General features: G+C 47.3%; 13 non-coding genes across 13 annotated transcripts; all 13 read right to left on the reverse strand.

Annotated features, from left to right (window-relative positions):
* Window positions 1-696: 696 nt before the first annotated feature.
* LOC148291681 (5S ribosomal RNA) lies at window positions 697-815 on the reverse strand. Its single transcript, XR_015827360.1, has one exon. It is a non-coding gene; the product is annotated as a 5S ribosomal RNA (ribosomal RNA).
* Window positions 816-1,569: 754 nt separating this feature from the next.
* Window positions 1,570-1,688, reverse strand: LOC148291682 (5S ribosomal RNA). Its single transcript, XR_015827361.1, has one exon. It is a non-coding gene; the product is annotated as a 5S ribosomal RNA (ribosomal RNA).
* Window positions 1,689-2,440: 752 nt separating this feature from the next.
* Window positions 2,441-2,559, reverse strand: LOC148291683 (5S ribosomal RNA). The gene has a single exon (XR_015826968.1). It is a non-coding gene; the product is annotated as a 5S ribosomal RNA (ribosomal RNA).
* A 753-nt stretch (window positions 2,560-3,312) lies between these two features.
* LOC148291684 (5S ribosomal RNA) lies at window positions 3,313-3,431 on the reverse strand. The gene has a single exon (XR_015826805.1). It is a non-coding gene; the product is annotated as a 5S ribosomal RNA (ribosomal RNA).
* Window positions 3,432-4,184: 753 nt separating this feature from the next.
* Window positions 4,185-4,303, reverse strand: LOC148291685 (5S ribosomal RNA). The gene has a single exon (XR_015826806.1). It is a non-coding gene; the product is annotated as a 5S ribosomal RNA (ribosomal RNA).
* Window positions 4,304-5,056: 753 nt separating this feature from the next.
* LOC148291686 (5S ribosomal RNA) lies at window positions 5,057-5,175 on the reverse strand. Its single transcript, XR_015827051.1, has one exon. It is a non-coding gene; the product is annotated as a 5S ribosomal RNA (ribosomal RNA).
* Window positions 5,176-5,928: 753 nt separating this feature from the next.
* LOC148291687 (5S ribosomal RNA) lies at window positions 5,929-6,047 on the reverse strand. The gene has a single exon (XR_015827017.1). It is a non-coding gene; the product is annotated as a 5S ribosomal RNA (ribosomal RNA).
* Window positions 6,048-6,799: 752 nt separating this feature from the next.
* On the reverse strand, window positions 6,800-6,918 carry LOC148291688 (5S ribosomal RNA). The gene has a single exon (XR_015827583.1). It is a non-coding gene; the product is annotated as a 5S ribosomal RNA (ribosomal RNA).
* Window positions 6,919-7,670: 752 nt separating this feature from the next.
* Window positions 7,671-7,789, reverse strand: LOC148291689 (5S ribosomal RNA). The gene has a single exon (XR_015826691.1). It is a non-coding gene; the product is annotated as a 5S ribosomal RNA (ribosomal RNA).
* Window positions 7,790-8,541: 752 nt separating this feature from the next.
* On the reverse strand, window positions 8,542-8,660 carry LOC148291690 (5S ribosomal RNA). The gene has a single exon (XR_015827024.1). It is a non-coding gene; the product is annotated as a 5S ribosomal RNA (ribosomal RNA).
* A 754-nt stretch (window positions 8,661-9,414) lies between these two features.
* LOC148291691 (5S ribosomal RNA) lies at window positions 9,415-9,533 on the reverse strand. Its single transcript, XR_015826772.1, has one exon. It is a non-coding gene; the product is annotated as a 5S ribosomal RNA (ribosomal RNA).
* Window positions 9,534-10,878: 1,345 nt separating this feature from the next.
* LOC148291692 (5S ribosomal RNA) lies at window positions 10,879-10,997 on the reverse strand. The gene has a single exon (XR_015826854.1). It is a non-coding gene; the product is annotated as a 5S ribosomal RNA (ribosomal RNA).
* Window positions 10,998-11,750: 753 nt separating this feature from the next.
* Window positions 11,751-11,869, reverse strand: LOC148291693 (5S ribosomal RNA). The gene has a single exon (XR_015826855.1). It is a non-coding gene; the product is annotated as a 5S ribosomal RNA (ribosomal RNA).
* Window positions 11,870-15,085: the final 3,216 nt, after the last annotated feature.

Here is a 15,085-nt window from a genome sequence, read left to right on the forward strand (position 1 = left end):
GGTTGGCTATCCAACGCCCCCCGCATGAAATGGCATGGCCTGTCAGGCCTTGTCGTCCCCAACCCCTACCATATGTCGCGCGCAGGCCTGCCGAACTGCCGGTTCCGATCGGCTGTGGGGCCTACCTTACGATAATTGAACCAAAACAAAAAAAAACAAAAAAACTGACAACGTTAAGAACAACCCCAATAATTTCGGCAGTGGGCGTCGAGTCCTGTTGTTTTTTCGCTTTCGTTCGTTTGCGGTGCCCGGTTAATTGGAGACGAGCTCCACGGGGTGATGTAGGACAGATGGCGTAAGTTATTGGAGAGGAGCTGGACCGACGCGCGTGCAACGGCAAATCGGGCAAACCGCTGATCTGGGCTCCGACCTCAGAATTGGGCCCACGAACCGTCGATTCGAAGGCAACGGCGTCGCGAGTAAAACTCATTGCGTTGCCATGGGTCGTGGACTTTTTCGGGCATCCGACGTCGTTTACTAGCCCGAAATCCAATTTTTGAAGTTTTTGGTAACTGTGTTATTTTCCTATTTTAATTCCTTCGTTAATCCTAGGCTTTCTAGGAGTATTTAATCATAGTGTGCCCCGATTGTCACGCTGCGCCACGGGGTCGTGATAAAACAAAAACATCCAGATGAATAAGATGACGGAAAGCAAACGCCCACGACAATTGAAACGTCAACAAGGCAAAAAAAGAAGGGATGCAACACGAGGACTTCCCAGGAGGTCACCCATCCTAGTACTACTCTCGCCCAAACTCGCTTAACTTCGGAGTTCTGATGGGATCCGGTGCATGTGAGTTGGTATGATCGCATCCGTCTGCTTATAACGCCTAAAAGTATATAAGCCACGTTTGAGCCATGCCATATGACAATGGGTTGGCTATCCAACGCCCCCCGTATGAAATGGCATGGCCTGTCAGGCCTTGTCGTCGCCACCCCTACCATGTGTCGCGCGCAGGCCTGCCGAACTGCCGGTTCCGATCGGCTGTGGGGCCTACCTTACGATAATTGAACCAAAACAAAAAAAAACAAAAAAACTGACAACGTTAAGAACAACCCCAATAATTTCGGCAGTGGGCGTCGAGTCCTGTTGTTTTTTCGCTTTCGTTCGTTTGCGGTGCCCGGTTAATTGGAGACGAGCTCCACGGGGTGATGTAGGACAGATGGCGTAAGTTATTGGAGAGGAGCTGGACCGACGCGCGTGCAACGGCAAATCGGGCAAACCGCTGATCTGGGCTCCGACCTCAGAATTGGGCCCACGAACCGTCGATTCGAAGGCAACGGCGTCGCGAGTAAAACTCATTGCGTTGCCATGGGTCGTGGACTTTTTCGGGCATCCGACGTCGTTTACTAGCCCGAAATCCAATTTTTGAAGTTTTTGGTAACTGTGTTATTTTCCTATTTTAATTCCTTCGTTAATCCTAGGCTTTCTAGGAGTATTTAATCATAGTGTGCCCCGATTGTCACGCTGCGCCACGGGGTCGTGATAAAACAAAAACATCCAGATGAATAAGATGACGGAAAGCAAACGCCCACGACAATTGAAACGTCAACAAGGCAAAAAAAGAAGGGATGCAACACGAGGACTTCCCAGGAGGTCACCCATCCTAGTACTACTCTCGCCCAAACTCGCTTAACTTCGGAGTTCTGATGGGATCCGGTGCATGTGAGTTGGTATGATCGCATCCGTCTGCTTATAACGCCTAAAAGTATATAAGCCACGTTTGAGCCATGCCATATGACAATGGGTTGGCTATCCAACGCCCCCCGCATGAAATGGCATGGCCTGTCAGGCCTTGTCGTCGCCACCCCTACCATGTGTCGCGCGCAGGCCTGCCGAACTGCCGGTTCCGATCGGCTGTGGGGCCTACCTTACGATAATTGAACCAAAACAAAAAAAAACAAAAAAACTGACAACGTTAAGAACAACCCCAATAATTTCGGCAGTGGGCGTCGAGTCTGTTGTTTTTTCGCTTTCGTTCGTTTGCGGTGCCCGATTAATTGGAGACGAGCTCCACGGGGTGATGTAAGACAGATGGCGTAAGTTATTGGAGAGGAGCTGGACCGACGCGCGTGCAACGGCAAATCGGGCAAACGCTGATCTGGGCTCCGACCTCAGAATTGGGCCCACGAACCGTCGATTCGAAGGCAACGGCGTCGCGAGTAAAACTCATTGCATTTCCATGAGTCGTGGACTTTTTCGGGCATCCGACGTCGTTTACTAGCCCGAAATCCAGTTTTTGAAGTTTTTGGTAACTGTGTTATTTTCCTATTTTAATTCCTTCGTTAATCCTAGGCTTTCTAGGAGTATTTAATCATAGTGTGCCCCGATTGTCACGCTGCGCCACGGGGTCGTGATAAAACAAAGACATCCAGATGAATAAGATGACGGAAAGCAAACGCCCACGACAATTGAAACGTCAACAAGGCAAAAAAAGAAGGGATGCAACACGAGGACTTCCCAGGAGGTCACCCATCCTAGTACTACTCTCGCCCAAACTCGCTTAACTTCGGAGTTCTGATGGGATCCGGTGCATGTGAGTTGGCGTGATCGCATCCGTTTGCTTATAACGCCTAAAAGTATATAAGCCACGTTTGAGCCATGCCATATGACCATGGGTTGGCTATCCAACGCCCCCCGCATGAAATGGCATGGCCTGTCAAGCCTTGTCGTCGCCACTCTTACCATGTGTCGCGCGCAGGCCTGCCGAACTGCCGGTTCCGATCGGCTGTGGGGCCTACCTTACGATAATTGAACCAAACCAAAAAAAACAAAAAAACTGACAACGTTAAGAGCAACCCCAATAATTTCGGCAGTGGGCGTCGAGTCCTGTTGTTTTTTCGCTTTCGTTCGTTTGCGGTGCCCGGTTAATTGGAGACGAGCTCCACGGGGTGATGTAGGACAGATGGCGTAAGTTATTGGAGAGGAGCTGGACCGAAGCGCGTGCAACGGCGAATCGGGCAAACCGCTGATCTGGGCTCCGACCTCAGAATTGGGCCCACGAACCGTCGATTCGAAGGCAATGGCGTCGCGAGTAAAACTCATTGCGTTGCCATGAGTCGTTGGCTTTTTCGGGCATCCGACGTCGTTTACTAGCCCGAAATCCAGTTTTTGAAGTTTTTGGTAACTGTGTTATTTTCCTATTTTAATTCCTTTGTTAATCCTAGGCTTTCTAGGAGTATTTAATCATAGTGTGCCCCGATTGTCACGCTGCGCCAACGGGTCGTGTTAAAACAAAGACATCCAGATGAATAAGATGACGGAAAGCAAACGCCCACGACAATTGAAACGTCAACAAGGCAAAAAAAGAAGGGATGCAACACGAGGACTTCCCAGGAGGTCACCCATCCTAGTACTACTCTCGCCCAAACTCGCTTAACTTCGGAGTTCTGATGGGATCCGGTGCATGTGAGTTGGTGTGATCGCATCCGTTTGCTTATAACGCCTAAAAGTATATAAGCCACGTTTGAGCCATGCCATATGACCATGGGTTGGCTATCCAACGCCCCCCGCATGAAATGGCATGGCCTGTCAAGCCTTGTCGTCGCCACTCTTACCATGTGTCGCGCGCAGGCCTGCCGAACTGCCGGTTCCGATCGGCTGTGGGGCCTACCTTACGATAATTGAACCAAACCAAAAAAAACAAAAAAACTGACAACGTTAAGAGCAACCCCAATAATTTCGGCAGTGGGCGTCGAGTCCTGTTGTTTTTTCGCTTTCGTTCGTTTGCGGTGCCCGGTTAATTGGAGACGAGCTCCACGGGGTGATGTAGGACAGATGGCGTAAGTTATTGGAGAGGAGCTGGACCGAAGCGCGTGCAACGGCGAATCGGGCAAACCGCTGATCTGGGCTCCGACCTCAGAATTGGGCCCACGAACCGTCGATTCGAAGGCAATGGCGTCGCGAGTAAAACTCATTGCGTTGCCATGAGTCGTTGGCTTTTTCGGGCATCCGACGTCGTTTACTAGCCCGAAATCCAGTTTTTGAAGTTTTTGGTAACTGTGTTATTTTCCTATTTTAATTCCTTTGTTAATCCTAGGCTTTCTAGGAGTATTTAATCATAGTGTGCCCCGATTGTCACGCTGCGCCAACGGGTCGTGTTAAAACAAAGACATCCAGATGAATAAGATGACGGAAAGCAAACGCCCACGACAATTGAAACGTCAACAAGGCAAAAAAAGAAGGGATGCAACACGAGGACTTCCCAGGAGGTCACCCATCCTAGTACTACTCTCGCCCAAACTCGCTTAACTTCGGAGTTCTGATGGGATCCGGTGCATGTGAGTTGGTGTGATCGCATCCGTTTGCTTATAACGCCTAAAAGTATATAAGCCACGTTTGAGCCATGCCATATGACCATGGGTTGGCTATCCAACGCCCCCCGCATGAAATGGCATGGCCTGTCAAGCCTTGTCGTCGCCACTCTTACCATGTGTCGCGCGCAGGCCTGCCGAACTGCCGGTTCCGATCGGCTGTGGGGCCTACCTTACGATAATTGAACCAAACCAAAAAAAACAAAAAAACTGACAACGTTAAGAGCAACCCCAATAATTTCGGCAGTGGGCGTCGAGTCCTGTTGTTTTTTCGCTTTCGTTCGTTTGCGGTGCCCGGTTAATTGGAGACGAGCTCCACGGGGTGATGTAGGACAGATGGCGTAAGTTATTGGAGAGGAGCTGGACCGAAGCGCGTGCAACGGCGAATCGGGCAAACCGCTGATCTGGGCTCCGACCTCAGAATTGGGCCCACGAACCGTCGATTCGAAGGCAATGGCGTCGCGAGTAAAACTCATTGCGTTGCCATGAGTCGTTGGCTTTTTCGGGCATCCGACGTCGTTTACTAGCCCGAAATCCAGTTTTTGAAGTTTTTGGTAACTGTGTTATTTTCCTATTTTAATTCCTTTGTTAATCCTAGGCTTTCTAGGAGTATTTAATCATAGTGTGCCCCGATTGTCACGCTGCGCCAACGGGTCGTGTTAAAACAAAGACATCCAGATGAATAAGATGACGGAAAGCAAACGCCCACGACAATTGAAACGTCAACAAGGCAAAAAAAGAAGGGATGCAACACGAGGACTTCCCAGGAGGTCACCCATCCTAGAACTACTCTCGCCCAAACTCGCTTAACTTCGGAGTTCTGATGGGATCCGGTGCATGTGAGTTGGTGTGATCGCATCCGTTAGCTTATAACGCCTAAAAGTATATAAGCCACGTTTGAGCCATGCCATATGACCATGGGTTGGCTATCCAACGCCCCCCGCATGAAATGGCATGGCCTGTCAAGCCTTGTCGTCGCCACCCTTACCATGTGTCGCGCGCAGGCCTGCCGAACTGCCGTTTCCGATCGGCTGTGGGGCCTACCTTACGATAATTGAACCAAAACAAAAAAAACAAAAAAACTGACAACGTTAAGAACAACCCCAATAATTTCGGCAGTGGGCGTCGAGTCCTGTTGTTTTTTCGCTTTCGTTCGTTTGCGGTGCCCGGTTAATTGGAGACGAGCTCCACGGGGTGATGTAGGACAGATGGTGTAAGTTATTGGAGAGGAGCTGGACCGAAGCGCGTGCAACGGCAAATCGGGCAAACCGCTGATCTGGGCTCCGACCTCAGAATTGGGCCCACGAACCGTCGATTCGAAGGCAACGGCGTCGCGAGTAAAACTCATCGCGTTGCCATGTGTCGTGGGCTTTTTCGGGCATCCGACGTCGTTTACTAGCCCGAAATCCAGTTTTTGAAGTTTTTGGTAACTGTGTTATTTTCCTATTTTAATTCCTTCGTTAATCCTAGGCTTTCTAGGAGTATTTAATCATAGTGTGCCCCGATTGTCACGCTGCGCCAAGGGGTCGTGATAAAACAAAGACATCCAGATGAATAAGATGACGGAAAGCAAACGCCCACGACAATTGAAACGTCAACAAGGCAAAAAAAGAAGGGATGCAACACGAGGACTTCCCATGAGGTCACCCATCCTAGTACTACTCTCACCCAAACTCGCTTAACTTCGGAGTTCTGATGGGATCCGGTGCATGTGAGTTGGTGTGATCGCATCCGTTAGCTTATAACGCCTAAAAGTATATAAGCCACGTTTGAGCCATGCCATATGACCATGGGTTGGCTATCCAACGCCCCACGCATGAAATGGCATGGCCTGTCAAGCCTTGTCGTCACCACCCTTACCATGTGTCGCGCGCAGGCCTGCCGAACTGACGGTTCCGATCGGCTGTGGGGCCTACCTTACGATAATTGAACCAAAACAAAAATAAACAAAAAAACTGACAACGTTAAGAACAACCCCAATAATTTCGGCAGTGGGCGTCGAGTCCTATTGTTTTTTCGCTTCCGTTCGTTTGCGGTGCCCGGTTAATTGGAGAAGAGCTCCACGGGGTGATGTAGGACAGATGGCGTAAGTTATTGGAGAGGAGCTGGACCGACGCGCGTGCAACGGCAAATCGGGCAAACCGCTGATCTGGGCTCCGACCTCAGAATTGGGCCCACGAACCGTCGATTCGAAGGCAACGGCGTCGCGAGTAAAACTCATCGCGTTGCCATGAGTTGTGGGCTTTTTCGGGCATCCGACGTCGTTTACTAGCCCGAAATCCAGTTTTTGAAGTTTTTGGTAACTGTGTTATTTTCCTATTTTAATTCCTTCGTCAATCCTAGGCTTTCTAGGAGTATTTAATCATAGTGTGCCCCGATTGTCACGCTGCGCCAAGGGGTCGTGATAAAACAAAGACATCCAGATGAATAAGATGACGGAAAGCAAACCCACGACAATTTAAACGTCAACAAGGCAAAAAAAGAAGGGATGCAACACGAGGACTTCCCAGGAGGTCACCCATCCTAGTACTACTCTCGCCCAAACTCGCTTAGCTTCGGAGTTCTGATGGGATCCGGTGCATGTGAGTTGGTATGATCGCATCCGTTAGCTTATAACGCCTAAAAGTATATAAGCCACGTTTGAGCCATGCCATATGACCATGGGTTGGCTATCCAACGCCCCACGCATGAAATGGCATGGCCTGTCAAGCCTTGTCGTCGCCACCCTTACCATGTGTCGCGCGCAGGCCTGCCGAACTGACGGTTCCGATCGGCTGTGGGGCCTACCTTACGATAATTGAACCAAAACAAAAAAAAACAAAAAAACTGACAACGTTAAGAACAACCCCAATAATTTCGGCAGTGGGCGTCGAGTCCTATTGTTTTTTCGCTTCCGTTCGTTTGCGGTGCCCGGTTAATTGGAGAAGAGCTCCACGGGGTGATGTAGGACAGATGGCGTAAGTTATTGGAGAGGAGCTGGACCGACGCGCGTGCAACGGCAAATCGGGCAAACCGCTGATCTGGGCTCCGACCTCAGAATTGGGCCCACGAACCGTCGATTCGAAGGCAACGGCGTCGCGAGTAAAACTCATCGCGTTGCCATGAGTTGTGGGCTTTTTCGGGCATCCGACGTCGTTTACTAGCCCGAAATCCAGTTTTTGAAGTTTTTGGTAACTGTGTTATTTTCCTATTTTAATTCCTTCGTCAATCCTAGGCTTTCTAGGAGTATTTAATCATAGTGTGCCCCGATTGTCACGCTGCGCCAAGGGGTCGTGATAAAACAAAGACATCCAGATGAATAAGATGACGGAAAGCAAACCCACGACAATTTAAACGTCAACAAGGCAAAAAAAGAAGGGATGCAACACGAGGACTTCCCAGGAGGTCACCCATCCTAGTACTACTCTCGCCCAAACTCGCTTAGCTTCGGAGTTCCGATGGGATCCGGTGCATGTGAGTTGGTATGATCGCATCCGTTAGCTTATAACGCCTAAAAGTATATAAGCCACGTTTGAGCCATGCCATATGACCATGGGTTGGCTATCCAACGCCCCCTGCATGAAATGGCATGGCCTGTCAAGCCTTGTCGTCGCCACCGCTATCATGTGTCGCGCGCAGGCCTGCCGAACTGCCGGTTCCGATCGGCTGTGGGCCTACCTTACGATAATTGAACCAAAATAAAAAAAACAAAAAAACTGACAACGTTAAGAACAACCCCAATAACTTCGGCCGTGGGCGTCGAGTCCTGTTGTTTTTTCTCTTTCGTTCGTTTGCGGTGCCCGGTTAATTGGAGACGAGCTAAACGGGGTGATGTAGGACAGATGGCGTAAGTTATTGGAGAGGAGCTGGACCGACGCGCGTGCAACGGCAAATCGGGCAAACCGCTGATCTGGGCTCCGACCTCAGAATTGGGCCCACGAACCGTCGATTCGAAGGCAACGGCGTCGCGAGTAAAACTCATTGCGTTGCCATGAGTCGTGGGCTTTTTCGGGCATCCGACGTCGTCTACTAGCCCGAAATCCAGTTTTTGAAGTTTTTGGTAACTGTGTTATTTTCCTATTTTAATTCCTTCGTTAATCCTAGGCTTTCTAGGAGTATATAATCATAGTGTGCCCCGATTGTCACGCTGCGCCACGGGGTCGTGAGAAAACATAGACATCCAGATGAATAAGATGACGGAAAGCAAACGCCCACGACAATTGAAACGTCAACAAGGCAAAAAAAGAAGGGATGCAACACGAGGACTTCCCAGGATGTCACCCATCCTAGTACTACTCTCGCCCAAACTCGCTTAACTTCGGAGTTCTGATGGGATCCGGTGCATGTGAGTTGGTATGATCGCATCCGTTAGCTTATAACGCCTAAAAGTATATAAGCCACGTTTGAGCCATGCCATATGACCATGGGTTGGCTATCCAACGCCCCCCGCATGAAATGGCATGGCCTGTCAGGCCTTGTCGTCGCCACCCCTACCATGTGTCGCGCGCAGGCCTGCCGAACTGCCGGTTCCGATCGGCTGTGGGGCCTACCTTACGATAATTGAACCAAAACAAAAAAAAACAAAAAAACTGACAACGTTAAGAACAACCCCAATAATTTCGGCAGTGGGCGTCGAGTCCTGTTGTTTTTTCGCTTTCGTTCATTTGCGGTGCCCGGTTAATTGGAGACGAGCTCCACGGGGTGATGTAGGACAGATGGCGTAAGTTATTGGAGAGGAGCTGGACCGACGCGCGTGCAACGGCAAATCGGGCAAACCGCTGATCTGGGCTCCGACCTCAGAATTGGGCCCACGAACCGTCGATTCGAAGGCAACGGCGTCGCGAGTAAAACTCATTGCGTTGCCATGAGTCGTGGACTTTTTCGGGCATCCGACGTCGTTTACTAGCCCGAAATCCAGTTTTTGAAGTTTTTGGTAACTGTGTTATTTTCCTATTTTAATTCCTTCGTTAATCCTAGGCTTTCTAGGAGTATTTAATCATAGTGTGCCCCGATTGTCACGCTGCGCCACGGGGTCGTGATAAAACAAAGACATCCAGATGAATAAGATGACGGAAAGCAAACGCTCACGACAATTAAAACGTCAACAAGGCAAAAGAAGAAGGGATGCAACACGAGGACTTCCCAGGAGGTCACCCATCCTAGTACTACTCTCGCCCAAACTCGATTAACTTCGGAGTTCTGATGGGATCCGGTGCATGTGAGTTGGTATGATCGCATCCGTTTGCTTATAACGCCTAAAAGTATATAAGCCACGTTTGAGCCATGCCATATGACCATGGGTTGGCTATCCAACGCCCCCCGCATGAAATGGCATGGCCTGTCAGGCCTTGTCGTCGCCACCCCTACCATGTGTCGCGCGCAGGCCTGCCGAACTGCCGGTTCCGATCGGCTGTGGGGCCTACCTTACGATAATTGAACCAAAACCAAAAAAAACAAAAAAACTGACAACGTTAAGAACAACCCCAATAATTTCGGCAGTGGGCGTCGAGTCCTGTTGTTTTTTCGCTTTCGTTCATTTGCGGTGCCCGGTTAATTGGAGACGAGCTCCACGGGGTGATGTAGGACAGATGGCGTAAGTTATTGGAGAGGAGCTGGACCGACGCGCGTGCAACGGCAAATCGGGCAAACCGCTGATCTGGGCTCCGACCTCAGAATTGGGCCCACGAACCGTCGATTCGAAGGCAACGGCGTCGCGAGTAAAACTCATTGCGTTGCCATGAGTCGTGGACTTTTTCGGGCATCCGACGTCGTTTACTAGCCCGAAATCCAGTTTTTGAAGTTTTTGGTAACTGTGTTATTTTCCTATTTTAATTCCTTCGTTAATCCTAGGCTTTCTAGGAGTATTTAATCATAGTGTGCCCCGATTGTCACGCTGCGCCACGGGGTCGTGATAAAACAAAGACATCTAGATGAATAAGATGACGGAATGCAAACGCCCACGACAATTGAAACGTCCACAAGGCAAAAAAAGAAGGGATGCAACACGAGGACTTCCCAGGAGGTCACCCATCCTAGTACTACTCTCGCCAAAACTGACAACGTTAAGAACAACCCCAATAATTTCGGCAGTGGGCGTCGAGTCCTGTTGTTTTTTCGCTTTCGTTCGTTTGCGGTGCCCGGTTAATTGGAGACGAGCTCCACGGGGTGATGTAGGACAGATGGCGTAAGTTATTGGAGAGGAGCTGGACCGACGCGCGTGCAACGGCAAATCGGGCAGACCGCTGATCTGGGCTCCGACCTCAGAATTGGGCCCACAAACCGTCGATTCGAAGGCAACGGCGTCGCGAGTAAAACTCATTGCGTTGCCATGAGTCGTGGGCTTTTTCGGGCATCCGACGTCGTTTACTAGCCCGAAATCCAGTTTTTGAAGTTTTTGGTAACTGTGTTATTTTCCTATTTTAATTCCTTCGTTAATCCTAGGCTTTCTAGGAGTATTTAATCATAGTGTGCCCCGATTGTCACGCTGCGCCAAGGGGTCGTGATAAAACAAAGACATCCAGATGAATAAGATGACGGAAAGCAAACGCCCACGACAATTGAAACGTCAACAAGGCAAAAAAAGAAGGGATGCAACACGAGGACTTCCCAGGAGGTCACCCATCCTAGTACTACTCTCGCCCAAACTCGCTTAACTTCGGAGTTCTGATGGGATCCGGTGCATGTGAGTTGGTACGATCGCATCCGTTAGCTTATAACGCCTAAAAGTATATAAGCCACGTTTGAGCCATGCCATATGACCATGGGTTGGCTATCCAACGCCCCCCGCATGAAATGGCATGGCCTGTCAAGCCTTGTCGTCGCCACCCCTACCACGTGTCGCGCGCAGGCCTGCCGAACTGCCGGTTCCGATCGGCTGTGGGGCCTACCTTACGATAATTGAACCAAAACAAAAAAAACAAAAAAACTGACAACGTTAAGAACAACCCCAATAATTTCGGCAGTGGGCGTCGAGTCCTGCTGTTTTTTCGCTTTCGTTCGTTTGCGGTGCCCGGTTAACTGGAGACGAGCTCCACGGGGTGATGTAGGACAGATGGCGTAAGTTATTGGAGAGGAGCTGGACCGACGCGCGTGCAACGGCAAATCGGGCAAACCGCTGATCTGGGCTCCGACCTCAGAATTGGGCCCACGAACCGTCGATTCGAAGGCAACGGCGTCGCGAGTAAAACTCATTGCGTTGCCATGAGTCGTGGGCTTTTTCGGGCATCCGACGTCGTTTACTAGCCCGAAATCCAGTTTTTGAAGTTTTTGGTAACTGTGTTATTTTCCTATTTTAATTCCTTCGTTAATCCTAGGCTTTCTAGGAGTATTTAATCATAGTGTGCCCCGATTGTCACGCTGCGCCAAGGGGTCGTGATAAAACAAAGACATCCAGATGAATAAGATGACGGAAAGCAAACGCCCACGACAATTGAAACGTCAACAAGGCAAAAAAAGAAGGGATGCAACACGAGGACTTCCCAGGAGGTCACCCATCCTAGTACTACTCTCGCCCAAACTCGCTTAACTTCGGAGTTCTGATGGGATCCGGTGCATGTGAGTTGGTACGATCGCATCCGTTAGCTTATAACGCCTAAAAGTATATAAGCCACGTTTGAGCCATGCCATATGACCATGGGTTGGCTATCCAACGCCCCCCGCATGAAATGGCATGGCCTGTCAAGCCTTGTCGTCGCCACCCCTCTGCATGTGAGTGTCATTCCTCTGCATGATGAAATTATCTGTGTTTCTAACCATTGAAGCAACAATTTCTTCCAAAGTTGGTCCTTGAGGTGGTTGGTGAGATTGACTAAGTGGTGGTGGATTATAATATTGGGGTTGACCATAAGGTGGACAAGTATTATGTTGGCCTTGATATGGTTGATATGACCCTTGTTGAAAATTTGGATTGTCAGTCCACCAGAAGTTTGAATGATTTCTCCACTCCGGATTGTATGTTTGTCGGAAATATTCATTCATAGGCAACTCATTATGAAATGAGCCAAAAACATTTGCTTCCTCCATCACAAATTTATTGGAGTATTCTTACATAGTAAGTTCCACAATTTTAGTTGCGGCTGCCATTGGAGATGGTGAAGGTGACTCCTCGGATGTTCCTATAAGAAAAAGAAACAAAAACAAATCAAGATAAAATGAAACAACAATCAATAAACAAAAATAAAACTAAGTACTCTAAACATACTCAAACAAAACAGATAAGCAACCGTGCTAGTTCCTCGGTAACGGCGCCAAAAATTGTTGCATTCCTAAAAGGACACAAATTAATGTGCAAACAACCAATTAAAAATACCCGCAAGTGCACGAATCTAATGAAGTATAGATTATGTAAGTACGGGGTCGATCCCACGAAGAACTTGTCGGCTCCCTATAAGTTCTAATTTGAGTACGTAAAGAACACTTAATTGACACACCACAAATACGCAAATGCAAAATGGAAACTAAAAATAAGTAAAGAAGTGCAAAAGAAATGAAACAACACAAGAAAACTAAAGAAAAACACAAACAGCATTTTCTATCGCCATTTTATCACCTGTTTATCACATGTGAACAGTACCGTGAACAGTAAACAGTGACATGAACAATGCCGTGAACAGTGAACAGTGCGACCGGTCGCGTGAACAGTGACGACCGGTCGTTTTTGGGCAGAGTCGAAATTTCAATAAACGTGTGATGAGCGACCGGTCGTGAACAGTAACGACCGGTCGTTTTTGGGCAGATTCGTTTCTCTGTTTTTCAGTTTCGACCTCTGTCCAGTGTTTTGCCTATAACTTTCCAACCGTACGTCCAAAATTCACGTTATTTATACGGTTGGATTCAGAACAGAAAATGCAAGAACACAACGCGGACCAAATGTCCAAAACAATTACGGAAACAAATAAAATTCAGTATCAAAGACACACCACGTATCAAACACACAACTCACACACACATTGGGGGGGTTTTGATTTGTTTCAAGTGACCTATTTCTATTGCATGAAAGTAAATGGACTTTGAATTTAAATGAGAAAGGCAGAGATGAAATATCAAAGAGTGGAATTAAAAAGTAACAAACACTAGGGTTTCGGAATCCACCCTAAACAATTCTACCCAAGTTCATGAATACTCAAGTGATGAACTCTAAACGTGTTGATGAAAATGTTCGCAATCAAGGCCATGGGTCGTGGCTCAAGACGCATTGATTCTCTCTAATATACGTAAAGTGCATGGTTCGTGCTACAATACTGTGCCCTCCTCATAACCGAACCTAGGTATGGTTCGTACTTTGATTCAATTACAAGGAGAACCCATTAAGTTCAAAGAGAATATGAACATCACAAGAATCCTAATAGCATGGTGTTTACATTAGGTATTCAAGAAACCAATTCACATGGATGATTCTTACTTCATCCATTTATTGCTTAGGATAACATGAAGATACACATAATCCCAACAATCTCAAGAAGCATGCTTTCAAAGATGGCCAACCAAGGAAAAACACACATCAAGGATAGATTAATTTGGTGAATTGGAATTCATCAACAATATCTAGAAATTCATACACTCAAGTATCAAAACAATAAGGTAATCATGTTTAGGGCTTCAACCTAAGCCCTAGCTATAGAGTTTAGTTGCTCATACTTATTTCAAATACAAACTCAAAATGAAATTAGAAAGAGTTTACAGATTTTCAGAAAATGATGAAAGCTTCAAGATCATCAATGGTGGAAGTCTTCTTCTCCACTTTTCTTGGCTGCACCTTGGCTTTCTCCAAGCTCCAAAAACTCTCCAAAATCTGCTCTCAATTGTGTAGAATTCAGAATTGAATTGCTTTCCACGTTCAAAGGCTCCCTCCATATCTGATTGCCAATTGCTTTTGCTCCTTTTCCCATCTTTTCCTACTCACACTTTTAATATAAAACTCATTCTTTCTCTAAAGCTTTTGCCCATTGTCCCCTTGCCATTATGAAGCATTGACTCACAAAGATGCCAAATACTTCAGAAAATATCTCTTTTACAAAGGTAATTCCTTGTTACCAAGAGTTATGGTAACAAGAAATTAAGATGACACAAAGGAGGTAAAAGCTGGCCAAATCCGGATTTCCAGAGCTGTGGTAACATGCTGGATTGGTTGGATAGGCAATACTTGTCCAATGGAGCTCAAATTTGGATATGTTGTAGTTAACATCCATTGGAACAAATCTCATGAAGATCATGACCTCATCCGAGCACCAGAGCATGTTGATCCCAGGCCAAGAAGTTGACCTACGAAAATGAACAAAAACAGAATTTATAACTAATAATGCACTTTTAGCTCATTTTCATTCCAACCAAGGTAAAATCTAAGAAAACACAAAAAGGAAGTAAAAAGCTATAAAATGTCAAGAACTAACTCAAAATAGTGGGTGAATAACATGAAAAATCATGTGTAAAAATGAACCGAACAAACTTCCCAAACTTATCTTTTGCTAGTCCTCGAGCAAAACAGAAACTAAAACAAGATTCGAAACAAAACTTTCCGAACACTTTCCAAAGAGAGAGCGACTTATGCAAATGACTTAAAAGTTTTCACAAAGAAAACTCATTTTAGACATTATTCACAAGGCAGCAAAGTTCAGAACACAACATGTTCAAAGTGTAGTAGTGTGATGGCCAAATGGAACTCATTCTCCAATTTCAGTTTTCACACAACTTCAAAAATCATACCCAGCACAAATGTAACTTCAAATCTCACCTAAGTTGTCCTCTCACAAATGAATCACTCGGAAGAGGGTTACAATGCATCACTCAATAATAG

The sequence above is a fragment of the Prunus avium genome, chromosome 8, assembly GCF_965620075.1.
Source record: "Prunus avium chromosome 8, drPruAviu1.hap1.1, whole genome shotgun sequence".
Taxonomy (NCBI): Eukaryota; Viridiplantae; Streptophyta; class Magnoliopsida; order Rosales; family Rosaceae; genus Prunus; species Prunus avium.